The sequence below is a fragment of the Canis lupus genome, chromosome 34, assembly GCF_003254725.2.
Source record: "Canis lupus dingo isolate Sandy chromosome 34, ASM325472v2, whole genome shotgun sequence".
Classification (NCBI taxonomy): Eukaryota; Metazoa; Chordata; class Mammalia; order Carnivora; family Canidae; genus Canis; species Canis lupus.
In genome coordinates this window covers 16,467,984-16,483,156 of record NC_064276.1, presented here as the reverse complement: position 1 = coordinate 16,483,156, position 15,173 = coordinate 16,467,984, and the positions used below count along the sequence as shown (strand labels likewise).

At 42.7% G+C, this 15,173-nt stretch overlaps 1 protein-coding gene across 4 annotated transcripts in view; it reads left to right on the top strand.

Moving 5' to 3' along the window:
- Window positions 1-15,173, top strand: part of KLHL6 (kelch like family member 6) — a 111,198-nt gene that overhangs the window by 60,352 nt on the left and 35,673 nt on the right. The window lies entirely within an intron of this gene.

Here is a 15,173-nt window from a genome sequence, read left to right as displayed (position 1 = left end):
ACTCACACGACTATTTGGACACAAATGTGCTAAGCCTACATAGTGATTCCTGCAGACCTTTTTTTTTTTTTTAGCATTGGAAGGTACTGGACAGGAGTTGGTGCCCCAGGGTAGAAGTGTAGTCGGGTCCTTTGAATTTTTATTTATTTATTTTTAATTTTTTTAAAATTATATTTATTTATGATAGGCACACAGTGAGAGAGAGAGAGAGGCAGAGACACAGGCAGAGGGAGAAGCAGGCTCCATGCACCATGAGCCCGACGTGGGACTCGATCCCAGGTCTCCAGGATCGCGCCCTGGGCCAAAGGCAGGCGCTAAACCGCTGTGCCACCCAGGGATCCCCTGAATTTTTAATAAAATATCATGTCGGGGTGCCTGGGTGGCTCAATTGGTTGAAAGTCAGTGGAATGTCTGACTCTTGACCTTGGTTCAGGTCTTGGTCTCACGATAGTGAGTTCGAGTCCTGTGTTGGGCTCTGCACTTGGTGTGGAGCCTACCTGACAACAACAACAACAAAAATTCATTTCTGTCATCTCCACCCCTAGTGTCTAGGGTGTGTGGCTTGTCCTTCAGTCAAGTTCAGAAAATCCATTCTTCTCCTGTTTTGAATAATGCTCCATGGAGCTCTCAACTACAACACAACAGAGAAATACTTTCATCATTCACATCTCAAGTTCTGAGCTTTACCCCTATGTCAAGTATACAGATTTGTAATAGATTCTAATATTGTAAACACCAAGCAGTCCACGAGAAGAGTTGTTCATATGTAGAACATTGGTAAAACTGCCTCGGAGCTCACCATCCATCACGTTGCTCAATGTTCCCATATTAGTCAGCAATCTTTTGGTTGCTACGGATAGAAACTGAGGTCAAATCAGCTTGGGCAAAAGAGGAAGGTATTTGGCCACATAGCCAATTCATACGAAGGGCCAGGATGCAGCAGAGACTGTATAGAAAAGGAACTAGGGCCTTGAATGTAGTCAGTGTTTCTTCAACCCTCGCTTGGCTTATTTCTCAGGTGGGATTTCTCAGATGGACTTCTGCCACATGGTTGGGGGCTTGCTTCTTGGCAGCTCTGAAACTCACTTCTCTTTGGTTGGTTCCAGAGAGAAACTGAGGGGCTAGCTTCAGTTTGAAAAGGAAAGACTGGAAAGACTGATTGGCTCAGCTCCATCCAATTACCCAATCCTAGACCAATCACTATGTCAGGGAAGTGGGGTGCAATGATCAGCCCAGTTTAGTTTAGGAATCCAAGGTTGGCCAAAAAGGGTATGGGGAGGGAGCAGTAAGAGGAGAGATATTGGTAAAAAAGGTGAGAGTTTCTATTTGAGCCACATGATTTGAGTGGGACTCAAGAGAGCATTTCCCCGAAGGGGAAAGCATTAGACAAAAGGAAAAATAAATGTACATTAAAGAGGGATAGTAAATCCCAGTTTACTTTGTTTTATTAGCTAACTTATTGTACTTCTGTCTTTGCTTTGGCTATCAGGAGGCTCAGTGCATGAGCTTATTACTTCAGCTTAGGTTTCAGTGATACATTCTCCTACTTTAATTACTTAGATCTTATCTTCTTACTTTTTGTTGTTACTGGTTTGTATTTTATAATAACCTCTGAAGCTTTATTATAAGCCACTTTAAGTTCTTTTGCTCTTTTGCAGAGGCTTTTTTTTTTAGCAAGCTCTAGACTCAATGTGGGATTTGTACCTACAACCCTGAGATCAAGAGTCACGTGCTCTACTGACAGCCAGCCAAGTGCCCCTAGAGAGGCCACTTTTGCATAAAGATAAGTCTTCCTTGCTATGGAAAAAATATCATTTAGGCAACCTACCTATCCTCTGCAAGCTGTAAGAGTAGGCATTCTTTTATGACATCTAACTTCTGTGGAAAGCTTTAAGGCCACAGTAGTTACAGGAGTGCTGATACTGCTCTGACTTTAAAACACGATCAAACCAAAAGTTGCATCATAGTTCTTTCTGAGGTGACACTCAAGGATCTACAAAAATTACCCACCAGCAGGTTTGCGTATAATGTATCAGGTCCGGGGTCTAGTAAGAATTCACTGACATTCAAGAGATCATGTGTCACGCAGAGCAAGCTCAGGCTTGTCAGAGGTAGATGTCAAGGGCATTTTGTTATGTGGGGGCGTAAGAGGAGGGGCAGATGCCCAGTGAATAATTCTTGAAAGGTGGGGTTAGGGATCACAGCACTCTGGGTTGATTGAATGAATACATGAATGGATAGATAAATGGAATTTCACTAAACCACTCTACTAGATATTGAGTTTAGAAAGATTAATGAATTCTGATTTCCTGTTGACTTCAAAATCAGTCAATTAGAGGAGAGAGGCAAATCAGTGTTTCAGTACAGAGTGATAAGTACTATGATGGAGTTCTGCTTACAGAAGGGGCATTAAATCAGACTGGGGGAAGAAGCAATCAGAGGGCTTCCTGGGAAAGGTGATATCTGAGCAGTTTTAAAAGATGACGCCATTGACCAGAAGGCACTAAGTGAGGGAGAGAAAGGAGGGAAGCATTCTAGGCAAAAGGAAATGCATCTGGTAAGGTATCATGCAGTGTAAGCATGGGAACCAGAGGTGGATGAATAGGGTTGGAGTAAGGATATGCTTGGACCAATAAGCCTGAGAGATGGGCAGGGTCAGACCATGAAGGTTTTGTTGGGTTAGGGTGAGAGTTTGATATGTATCTTTCAGGCAGCAAGAAGCCATGGTAGAGTTTTTAAACAGGAAAGGATTCAAGATCTCTGTTAAGAATAACCCTTTGGGCTGTGTTGTGGAGGCCCCCTCAATCCAGGAAGACCTTCAGGTGGTTGCAGGCAGTGGCCCAGCCAGTGGGTTTGGGGAGATAGTCTCAAGTGACATTCCAAGTCCTCTCTGAGTCTCAAGTGACGTGCGGAGTCCTCAGGGCAGCTAGACCACAGAGGAGCTGCGAGGAGGGGAGCCCCTGACTGGTGAGAAGAGGAAGAAGGAGGCAAGGCTATGGAGGCTAGGAGACAAACTCAACTGGAAGCCAAACTACACTTTTGCTGAGGGCCAGCTCTGAGCTTCAGGACTAATAAAAGAAAGCAAAGGTGGAGTAACATTATGTATGAATCCTTCACCCATCCATGTCATTCAATTTTAGAGCAAAGTCCAGAAACACAAGTCATTTCATAGTAACTCAAGCTCTGAACTTCCATTTTTTGAACACCTTGAAGGACATACACACCACAGCTGGTAATTAAAATCTGTTCTCTCTTATCTACATCTCTGACCTGGACAACTGCTAGCTTTTAGGGCACCTTCATATGAACTTTTAAAAGTTCTATTTGGGAAGACCAATTAGAAATAGATGTTCTGTTCTTTGGGGACTGTTGCAATCCACTGTAGGATAAGAGGCTTAGAGAGTGTAACAAGGGCTGGATTTCAACCCCAACTCTGGCACCTGAGTAACACTGAGTGTAGCCCAATCTATGGTAGCTCCTTCTTTACCTTTGGCTTTAAAACTTCTCTCCACTCCCAGCTGAAGGATCTATTTTCTCTCTCCTCTCCCTTTGGGTCTGTATCACAAATACAGAGTGATCCTCACTCCTTGGAGTGAGGATTGGGGCCAGTGCTAGTTCACATTTCCAAGTGGTCAGAACAAGAGAATGCTCAGGAAAATCTCAAAACAGAGGCTGATCCTTGACTTCTGGATAATGACATGGAGGTCTTAAGGAAGTCAGCATGGGAGCCTGGGGGGTTGGGATGGAACATGTTTGGAAAAAGGGGTGATAAGGAGCCTCCAGGACAACAGCTTGGTCAGGATGTGTCAGTGGACGACAGTAAAGCACAAATGCTGACCATGCTCATGGTCTAGTGGGAAGTGAGAATCAGAGAAGACCTTATTGAAGAGGGAAGTGGTGTTTTGTTAGGGGAAGCCAGGTTTCATCTCTGGCAAGGAGATGGAAGATGTGCCAAAGCAAATCAAGGTAAAGAACAACTACCATGTTTTATACTGTAAGATCTAAGGTAGGAGGGCTTAGGTTAGACATCATAGGTCTGGGGTTCCAATTTAGAGAATCACTAGATAATATAGTTCTCTATACACACACTTTGTTCTAGGAGCTCATTGTTATTTATTCTAATGGCCCATAGAGGAGAAATGTGGATTTGGAGAGTGTGGTGTAAAATAGGCAAATTCCCTTGGCCTGCAGGACCAAGTACAGGATGGCACTGCATGCATAGCTTCCTTCTATTTTTTATTTTATTTATTTATTTATTTATTTATTTATTTATTTATTTATTTATTTATTTATTCATTCATTCATTCATTCATTCATTCGAGACAGGGAGAGAGAGAGAGGCAGAGACACAGGCAGAGGGAGAAGCAGGCTCCATGTAGGGAGCTCGATGTGGGACTCAAGCCCGGGACTCCAGGATCACGCCCTGAGCCGAAGGCAGACACTCAGCCACGGAGCCACCCAGGCATCCCATAGCTTCCTTCTATTTACTTACACATCCATCCATCCACTCATCCACCCATCCATCCAACCACCTATCTACCCAACCACCCAACAAATATTAAATGTCTACCATGGCTCAAAAAAATAAGAATTGAGAGAGAAGTAAAATCTAGCCCTTGCCTTTCAGAGCCTTATAAATCTAATAGAGGAGAAGACTTATTAAAAATAGGCTATATAGGGGTGCCTGGGTGGCTCAGTTGGTTGAGCTTATGACTCTTGATCTTGGGGCTCTAAGTTCAAACCCCATGTTGGGCCTAGAACTTACTTAAAAAAATATGCTAAAAAAAAAGAAAAAGCTATGTAAAGTGTACATTGAGAAGCCTGTCTAGCCTAAGGGTGTTGAGGTAAACAGAGGCACATGCTGGAAACTGCTAGTTGTTGGGCATAGCTACCTCAGGGGATAGGGCCTTGAAAGGCAATATTGAGAGTACATAAACATTTCATTTCTTGGGGCATTTTAAATACAATCTGTAGCATTTGGGCCCATTTGTTATTCATTATCCATTTGTCTAATTGTGTCAGTCAGGACTCCTCATTGCAAATGGCAGATACTCCGTTCAAACTGGTTCAAGCATATTTAAAAAAGAACTTATTTGCTCACATAATTTAAAAGTTCAAGTGTATTGATTTTAGGTCTCATTTGATCCTTGTGTTCACAGAATGTCATCAGGACTCAGTTTTTCTCTGTCTCTTGTCTCTATTTTCCTGTGTTGGTTTCTCTCTTAGGGAGGGTCTTCACACATAGAGGCAAGAAAATATCCTGCAACTCCAAACTTTTATTTCTCCCAGCTCAGCCATGATAGCAGAGAATTCTCTTTCCCAGTAGTTTCAGAGAAAGTTCTAGAATTGGCTTCAATTGGACTGGCTTCTTCCTTTGCCCATCAGTGAACTGATCCCTGCAGTATGGGAGACTAGTATGTGACTTGGACTTTGCTCACCCCTGGTTTAAGAGGTGGGGCTAGCTCCATCCAAACCTCCTAGACTGATACCGGAAGAGGGATAGTTTCCCAAAGGAAAATTTGGGTATGCCTACTAAGAAGATTAGGAATGATGTTGGACAGGGAAAATAAGAACTGCTTGTTATAACCTTGTAGTTGAATCATTGCTGAATCCTGGCCGTAAGCATTTGCTGTTGATGATGTTTGTGATTGATGTTCTAGCCTGCTTGATCTTGCAGGACAGAACAAGCCCTTCTTCCTGTTATACATTTGGATGGGCTGCGTTACATGGCATGCTGAGGCCTCAGCAAAGGTCCAGTGGGGCTGGGAGGAACTCTGGTTCTATAGAAACATAGCTAGAGCTCTGGTCCCCAAAGAGTCCATGTGCAATGTCCTTGAGGAGTGCTAAACTTGAGCAAAGTGTTTGGCAGAATGCAGTTCTTTCAGGACTTGATTTTTAGATTCAAGTGGGGGCATCTCTGGGGTTCTAGCTCCTCTGTCAGTTTGGAGCACCCTCAGCCAGCAGCTGGGGGCTCAGGCAGCTGACTTTAGGCCCCAGGTAGAGATGGCAGCACGTGGTGAGTCATGTCTCTAGAAATGGCCATGAACCCCCAAATCACATGTGAACAGCAGATAAGAACAGAGAATTGTCCACTGTTTATTATTAATGGGGCTTTGGCACCACATTCTGTTTCAGAACTCCTAGCTCTAATGAACTATTACTTGAATATAAGCTCTAGTGGCCATATCTATACAGGTAATCTAGAGAAAGACCTAAAAGGCCAGCATGAGGCTAGCTTCCATATGAGGCTGTGTGCCGCACCCCACCCCCAGTTTGGGAGCAGCCTTAGGCCTCACAGAATTCTAGGAGGGTTAGATCTCAAAAGGTGAAAGGGAGAATCTATAGGGAGGGAGGATTTTCCTTTTCTTTCTTTTTTTTCTTTTCTTTTCTTTTCTTTTCTTCTTTCTTTTAAGATTTTTTATTTATTCATGAGAGACAGAGAGAGAGACAGAGAGAGAGAGAGAGAGAGGCAGAGACACAGGCAGAGGGAGAAGCAGGCCCCATGCAGGGAGCCCGACATGGGGCTCAATCCCGGGTCTCTCCAGGATCAGGCCCTGGGCTGAAGGCGGTACTAAACCGATGAGCCACCCGGGCTGCCCAGCAAGGGAGGATTTTCAAGGGCACGTGTGTCCCAGCACCACAGTTAGTTATTTCTTTGACATGGAATGTTGTGCAATCTCCTCCTCCTCAGGGTGAGCCAAAGGAGCTTATGTTAGAAAGTGAGGAGACCTCTCCTAGGGCATTGGTTCTTAAACATTGGTTTGCCAAAGAATTATGAGTGGAGGTTGGAGGAGTCTAATAAAATTCATATTCCCAGCCCCATAGCCAGGGATTTTGATTCAGTAGGGTCTGTAGTGGGTAGAGTTCAGGATTCTGCATACTTAACCCCAGGAATTCCAATGCAGGTCTCCAGTGAACATTCTTTGAGACCCACTGGTTTTGAGGCTAAGTGTCTGCAGGCCAGGGATGTGGGCATAACTCCAGTGTTGGGGGACACTTGGATGGCAGTTGGCAGCTCAGAGCTGGCAGAGCTCGGAAAAGAGACTCTTGATTTCGGCTCAGGTCATGATCTCAGGGTTGTGAGATTGAGCGCTGCATTGGACTACGCACTGAGCATGGAGCCTGTCTGAAATTCTCTCTCTCCTTCTCCCTCTGCTCCTCCCTCAAACCTGCTCACAGGCTCTTTCTCTCTCAAAGAAAAAAAATACCATAAGGCTTAGTGAGTACCTTGAGGTCAGATATGAGGCTGAACCAAATGTTTATGTCTTTTTCTTGGTTAGGAGTGGCAGGTGAAAATGTTTGTGCTCTCAGCTTAGAGGTCCTGGGGACCATCAGAAGATGACAACACTTCTGTTGTCATCCCATGCTAGGTCACCCCTGCATCTGCTCTCTACTTTTTTAGAGTAGAGACCCCTTTGGCCATCCAAATTGGGTTTATATCCAAATAATCTTTTCTTAACAATAGTGTTCATTGACCAGCACATAATTACTAATTTATTTTTTTTGTTTTTTTTTGTTTTTTTTCATAATTACTAATTTAAAAAAATTTTTTAACCAGCTGTATACACATCAACATTTATATTCTTTTTTTTTTTTTTTTTTTTTTGAGGGTGGTGAGCAGAGGGAGAGGGAAAGTGAGAATCCTAAGCAGACTCCATGCTCAGCACGGAGCCCAACAATGGGGTTCTGTCTCACAACCCTGAGATCATGACCTGAGCCAAAATCAGAGTTGGACATTTAACTGACTAAGCCACCTGGGTGCCCCCACATCTATATTCTTAAATAGAATTTAATTCAGTCAACCAACGTTAAAGCAATTCCAATGCCGAATGTCTCATTGATGCAGAGTTAGTTTCAGATATAAATGGGTTGGTGAGAGGATTAGAGGAAGTATAGAGGAGAGGGCAGCATGCGGGGAGCTAGCCTAGGAATGAGATAATGGGGATGGTTGAGGGGGTATTGGTCTACGGGCCTGTGATTGGAGTTAGAGGTATAGGAGGCAGGGGGTTCAGAGGCAGGTGTGGAGGCCCAGGGAAAGGGTGAACTATAGTAATGTTGGGCTGGGTGAAAGATTCTAAGTTGGTAACATTTAGGAACTGCAGGGGCATGTTAGCACTCATCAGAGGTCGAAGTAAAACATTCCAGTGTGGCTGTGTCCTTTTCAAGCTCCAGGCCCTGGACTTGGGGGTGTGATGGGAGTTCTCTATGGGGATGGAGGGCACAATAAGACTGGTCTCCTTGGCCTGATTCTCCCAAGAGTGTTTGATAATTTTGGAGGGGCAGATTCTTGTTTAAGGCAAACACACAGGGATTAGGAAGGACAAGTTCATTTGCTCATTCATTTAGTCATTCATTTTCTCCCCAAATATTTACTGAGTCCTTTTAGGCTCCAGGCACTGTTTTAGCCCCAGGGATACAGAGGTGAGCACAGCACAATCCGTACCCTCACTCAGCTCATGTTATAGTGGGGAGACAGTTGCTAAACTAGTTAATTTCAGATTGTGGCAGGTTATAAAGAAAAATAAAGGAGGTGAAGATATTAGAGAGTGACTAGATTTGGGGCAGCATCTGGGAGGGCCTCTCTGAGGAGGTGACTTCTGAGCAGAGACTTGAATGAAGTGTGAGGAATAAGGCTGGCAGAGCTCGGAAAAGAGTATGGCTCAAGTTATGTTTGGGACCACACCCTGACTTCATTCCAAAACCTATGGAGGTTTTTATGGCTATTGTGGGAGACAGCTCACTCGCCCAACCTCTATTTTGGGATTGGTAGTGACTCACTGCTGAGTATTGGGCAACTGGCTCCCTGCTTGAGACTATTTCTATTATAAAATGAGGATCTTAATAGCTACCTCTGTTTTACAAGAATCTCATGAGAATTGGTCAGTGTCTGTCTAGAAAGTATTTTTTATTACACAGAAATTTTATTTATCTCGAGTATAAGCCAAGGAGTAAATAGAAACAAACTCCGCTTTGTTTCCAGAGAGGGAAACTTGGTCCGGTTCCCCCTCAAAGAGAGCCTTGAACTCATGCTGATTTTTTTGGTTTCAAGTACACTGTTGAGCTCCAGAATAAGAGCCCAAAGTCCTAGATTGTCATCTCCATTCTATTGCTGACAACCTGTATGGCCTTGGGCAGTTCACTTAACTTCTACCTCTATAGTCTATCAGTTATAAAATGGGTATAATAGTCAAAGAAAATATATTGTTTGTCCTACAAAGTTCTACAAACATAAACAGTAAGAGATTACTATTATTAAAGTGGAAATCTAGGGGTAACCCACCTTACAGAGGTTATATACTGTTCATGGGGTCCCAACTTGGCCTAAGTGTTTCCATGGACTGCCCATAAGAGCAGCAGGAGGCCTGAGAGTTTGGTCTATGAGAAGTATGTAGATCTCTTCTAGCTTCACCTGTCTGTATTCAGCATGATTGTGGCCCAGGAGAGTATATTTAAGTGGTGGAAAATCAGTGACAAAGTCTTAGAGGAGAGCAGAGAAATGTTGGGACTTCGGGAGCTAAAGCAAGCAAAAAGAGCCCTAGAGAGAGGACTCTGTCTCTAGGGTACTTCCTTTCTCTCTCCCATGAACATTTACTGAGCTCCTAATATGTGACAGGCACCATGCTAATGTCTCTGGACAAGTCTGTGTGTAGCTGTAGCCCTAACTCTATTCTGGAGGAGCAGAGGACAGCAGTGCAGGTGACTGACACCCACTTACCCAATAGGCACCAGGCCAAATGCTGACAAGTCAAGAGTTGCAAGGCAAAGTGTGATGGGCCTGCCTATTCCAAGTATCTCTCACTAGTCTGCCAAGATTCCTCTGATCTGGTCCAGAACGCCTTCCCTTAGTAAGTGCTGGGTATTGTGCTAACCACTTTGTTTATATTGTCCTACTTATTCTTCTCAACAACTCAGTGAGGTAGGGACTATTATAATATCATTTTACATGGGAGGACACAGGTTTGCTCACATGTACAAAGTCAGAGCGTAGACTAGACCACAGCCCCCTTTGCCTTCCAATAGCCAGCCCTGCACGCTCTTCCTTCTACCCTCTTCTAGGCCCCTGGAACCTCTTTGCTTATGTGCACATCCACTCACACACACAGAAAGCCAGAAGTGTCTGAGAATTTACCTACTTGTGGGGAAACCCATAACTAAGACTGTCAGCAGGTGCTGGAGAATCACAGACCAGCCTCTTTGTCTCTTATGGGGACAACTCTGGAGTGTGTTCCCCAGCGGTCCTGTGCAGTATCAGACAGAAATTGCTTTCTGGATGACTTTCATCTTGCTTGGTCTCCTCCCTCCCCCTGTCTGTTCTTCTCATACCCCTAACACATCACTAGCTCAAAAGGGTCAGCTTCTGGGTAATCAGAATTCCCACTTGGGCATGGGCTGAGCTGGAGCAAGATGTTATTCAGTGACTGATTCCAAGAGAGAATTCAGAAGCTGTGTCTAGGAGTGACAGCTTGATCAAGAGTCCAGATGATCCCAGAGACCCCAATAATTATGTCAGATGAGAAATACATAGGCTTCACAAGAGCCCCTCAAAATGCAAGACACTGAATTAGACAATGTATATACTTATCTTACTTAATATGAAAACATCTCTCTTGTGGACTTTTACAATTTTCATTGGAATGTTTGAGATCATGTAGATTCAACAAAATTCACCTTTTCCTAATCTTAAAATCACATTGTAGGTGAAATAGCATTTCTAAATTTTACCTTGGCAGGACTCTGTTAATATGTTGTCTTAGTTTGTGAAGCTTCATTTGACCCTATCATCACTGCCCATCGTCTCCTGCCAAATGTCCTGTTTTCCATATTTATGTGGGTGATATTCACTTTACCTCCTGAGACGATTACAGATCTGGGTAATGCTCTAGAGCTGTGCTACCTTAATCAAGGTGCCACTAACTGCATGCAGCTATTGAACATTTGAATTATGACTGGTCTGAATTGAGATGTGTTTAGGTTTTTTTTTTTTTAAGATTTTATTTATTTATTTGACAGAGAGAGCGAGCAAGCACAAGCAGGGGGAGTAATAGGGAGAGGGAGCTTAGCAGGGAGCCTAACACGGGGCTTGATCCCAGGACCCTGGGATCATGACCTGAGCCAAAGGCAGATGCTTAATCAACTGATCACCCAGGCCAAGGGATGTGTTTAATGTACATGAGGGATTTTGAAATCTCAGTGTGGAAAAAAGAATGTAGATTATCTCAATAATTTAAAAATATTTCTTACATGTTGAAATAACATTTGAGGTATATTGGGTTAAATAAAATTAATTTTATCTCCTTTCACTTTTTAAAAACATGGTTATTAGAAAATCTGAAATTATACATATGGCTTGCATTATATTTCTATTGGGTAGTGCTTCTCTAGGGACTCAAAGAAAGGGAGGTTTAGCAAGTGAAGTTGTCCAAATCTTGGACAGGCTGAGCTGGGAAGAAACTGCACTTGCTATGATGGCAGAGTTCTTTATGGGATCAAAAGGCAGCAAGGTGAGTCGTATGTGACACTGTTTTAAAAGGCACGAGGTTCTACAGTTGGCTCTGTGTGTCTCTGGCCAAGAAGATTTATGGCTGACATAAGTGGCTTGTAAATCAGTCATCTGCCCAAATGACATCATTGCCTTTCTGCTTCCAAGTTGGGATTTAGTAATTTTGCAGAATTCATATTTATTCTTTCTTGCTGTCATATTCTTAAGGAGAAAGAGGCCAGTTGAGGGAAGAGAAGAGAAGGGAGAGAAGGGTGGGAGGATTACTGGAGGATTAAAAGGAGCTGGGAAAAAGGACACAAGGATACTCGAGGAAGAAGATCTCGTTGGTTAAAACAGAAAGTTCCAAAAAGTCATCTAGTGAAGTGATTTCTCTCTCTTTTTCTCAGTCTCTTTCTTTCTGGGGATTTGTGACTTTTGATGTTTATAATTGTTCCTGGGAAACCAGAAGCAGTTACCTTTGTTTTGCAGATTAGGAAATGAGGGAAAAAATTGATGAGGGATTTCCAGAGATAAATAGGAGGTGTGGAGAAGGGAGGAGGAGCATTTACCCCTAAAGGTAAATCCCTCAGTGTTGGCAGGGAAGTCCCAGCTTGGGTAAATGCATGCTATCATCAGGGCTCAACCCTGGGACCTTCCCATTTCAAAGACTCGGTTGGGAGATAATGGCTCTGTTCATGTGTCTGACTTTCAGGAAGTCCAGTTGCTTAGCAGTATGGCGACTGCCTCAATTAGTATTTCTGGGGTAAGGCTTTGGCATTGTCACAAGCCTCCCAGCTCTGTTTGGGTGCAATAAATGCTTTACTCCAAAGGCACCTGTTACCAGCAAACTAAAGTGAGAACACATCTATTAAAAATGTTCTTTTTGAGTCCTGCTTTTGCTTATAAACCTTCAATGGCTCCCCATTGCCCACTGAATAAAAACCCAACTCCTGAGCCTGCCTCTAGTACCTCCCACAATCAGAACCCAGATTATCTGTCTGGACTGATTTCTCCCCACCCTCGCTGATAGTCCCTGGGCTCCAGCCAAACCATGTGCCTGCTAAATTCTCTGCATTCCCCACACTCTTGCATTGACTTACTGTGGTTTAGTATCTGTAAGTCCTATCCATAGCTGGTACATAGTAACATTTTCCTTCTCCATGAGCAGCCATCCCTGGCCACCATAGCACTTTGTGAGTCTTTTTTGGCCCTTGTAGACTATTATTTGTGTGTATGTGCACCTGCTAGATTCTGAAGTAATAGGGACTGAGGAGAGACTGTCCGTATTAGTCAGCCCGGACTGTCATATAAAAGTACCTCAACAACAGAAATTTATTTTCTCACAATTTTAGAGGCTGAAAGTCCAAGATCGGGGTGCCAATATGGTGGGCTTCTGGTGAGGGCTCTCTCAGTTTACAGACAGCCACTGTGTACTCATATAGCAGAAAGAGAGAGAGAGAGAGAGAGAGAGTTTTGGTGTCTCTTCCTCTTTTTTTAAGGACACCAATCCTGTTGGATTAGGACCCCACCATTATGACCTCATTTAGCCTTAATTACTTCCTAAAAGCCTCTATATTGGTGGGTTAGAGCTTCGATATATGAATTTAGAGGGACACAATTAAGTCCAGAGACTGCCTGATATTTAAATCCCTTCCAGCTTTAGCCCAGTATCCTATGGAGAGAGGGTACTTAGTAAATACATGTACATTGAAAGAAATTGAATTCTAGAGCTTCTCAGTAGTCATTTTTGTAAGCTATGCTGTGCCAGCCTGTGGGACTACTGAAGTCTCACAGCTATTGGGAGGGCGAGAGAGAGTTAACAGGCTTTTGTGGGAATGGGACTGAGGGGATTGTCTCAACTACAACTATTAAGGATAAACTCATGAACATAGTATGGTAAGAATGTTGTGAGGCTGCTGTTCATTCATAAGAGAAACTCCATCTAGTTTTTGTGCTAAGAAAACAGTAATTCTTCTGAGCATTTGGATTTGTTTTAAAATATATAACTATAAATATATATATAAATATGCATTTATATATATATATTTATAAAATTGTGTAACTGACTAGCTGATCTATTCTTTTTGCATTGGCCAAATGAGAGGCCCACCCATAATGACATTGCAGTTGGCACTTTTAGCCTCATTCAGGCAATCTTCATGTCTCCACTCATATATATATATATATTTATTTTTTCTAAGTAGGCTTCACACCCAGTTTGGAGCCCAACGTGGGACTTGAACTCACAACCCTGAGATCAAGACCTGAGCTGAAATCAAGAGTCCGATGCTTAACCAACTGAGCCACCCAGGCACTCCTCTACTCATATTTTTTTTATCTTTTCCCCCCTGCTTATAATTTATGCAATCATTATATTTTAGATACCTTTTAAATTTTCAAAACTCCAAAAATCTTTTCAGAAACATTGTAGGGCTTAAATGCATTTTAAAAACAAAGAAATAAAAATTAAATTAAATTAAATTAAATTAAATTGCTCATACATTTCCTGAGAAGAATCAACCGTTCAAATATTGAAGTCCAGGAAGCATGATAAATTCACATATGAGCTTGGCAGGGGGTGAAAAAAAAATCTCTGTATTTCTTTTTTTTATTGGTTAGATGCTTTATTTTTATTTTTTAATTTAAATTCAATTTGATTGGCAGCCCTGGTGGCGCAGCGGTTTAGTGCCGCCTGCAGCCTGGGGTGTGATCCTGGAGACCCGGGATCGAGTCTCACATCGGGCTTCCTGCATGGAGCCTGCTCCCTCTGCCTGTGTCTCTGCCTCTCTCTCGCTCTCTCTCTCTCTGAATGAATAAATAAATAAATCTTTTTAAAAATTCAATTTGATTAACATATAGTACATTATTAGTTTCAGAAGTAGAATTTAGTGATTTATCAGTTGCATATAACACCCAGTGTTTATTCCATCAAGTGCCCTCCTTCATGAGCATCCCCCAGTTACCCCATCCCCCTACCAACCTCCCCTCCAGCCACCCTCAGTTTGTTGCCTATAAGAATCTCATATAGTATGTTTCCCTCTTTTTTCATCTTATTTTTCCTTCCCTTCCCCTGTGTTCATCTTTGTTTCTTAAATTCCATAGATGAGTGATATATGATATTTGTCTTTCTCTGACTGACTTGTTTCTCTTAGCATAATACCCTGTAGTTCCACCCACGTCATTGCAACTAGCAAGATTTCATTTTTGATGGCTCAGTAATATTCCATTGTGTTTAGATACCACATCTTTATTTCTACTTATCTATTAGTTATTGAGATAATCCTTACAACAAACTTTTAAACTCCTGTTAAAATTCCTATTACAGATGAGAAAACTGAAGCTCATGGAGATTAACATTCTAAGTTCTGAGTTGGTAGAGTTGGTGTTCAAATCTTAGTCTATCTCATGTCAAAACAACATCTTTTCCATCTTGTTCCCCTACTTCCTGGATAGAGGCTAAATATCTTAAAGCCTAGTCCTGGAGAGGAAAAGGCATAGACCAGAGTCATGGCCTTAGGGAGTTCTGTCCTGAGATAAGGCAATATGAGGCTCCCAGCTACAACCAGGAGCCGATAGACAGAGGTCCAGCCTCTGGAGTGAGAGACACTGGCAGGATCTCTTTGTGTTATTGGAGGGCATTTGAGTGGCCAGGCCAGAGGAAAGCTGGAATGAGGACTGAGAATGAAGTCAGAAA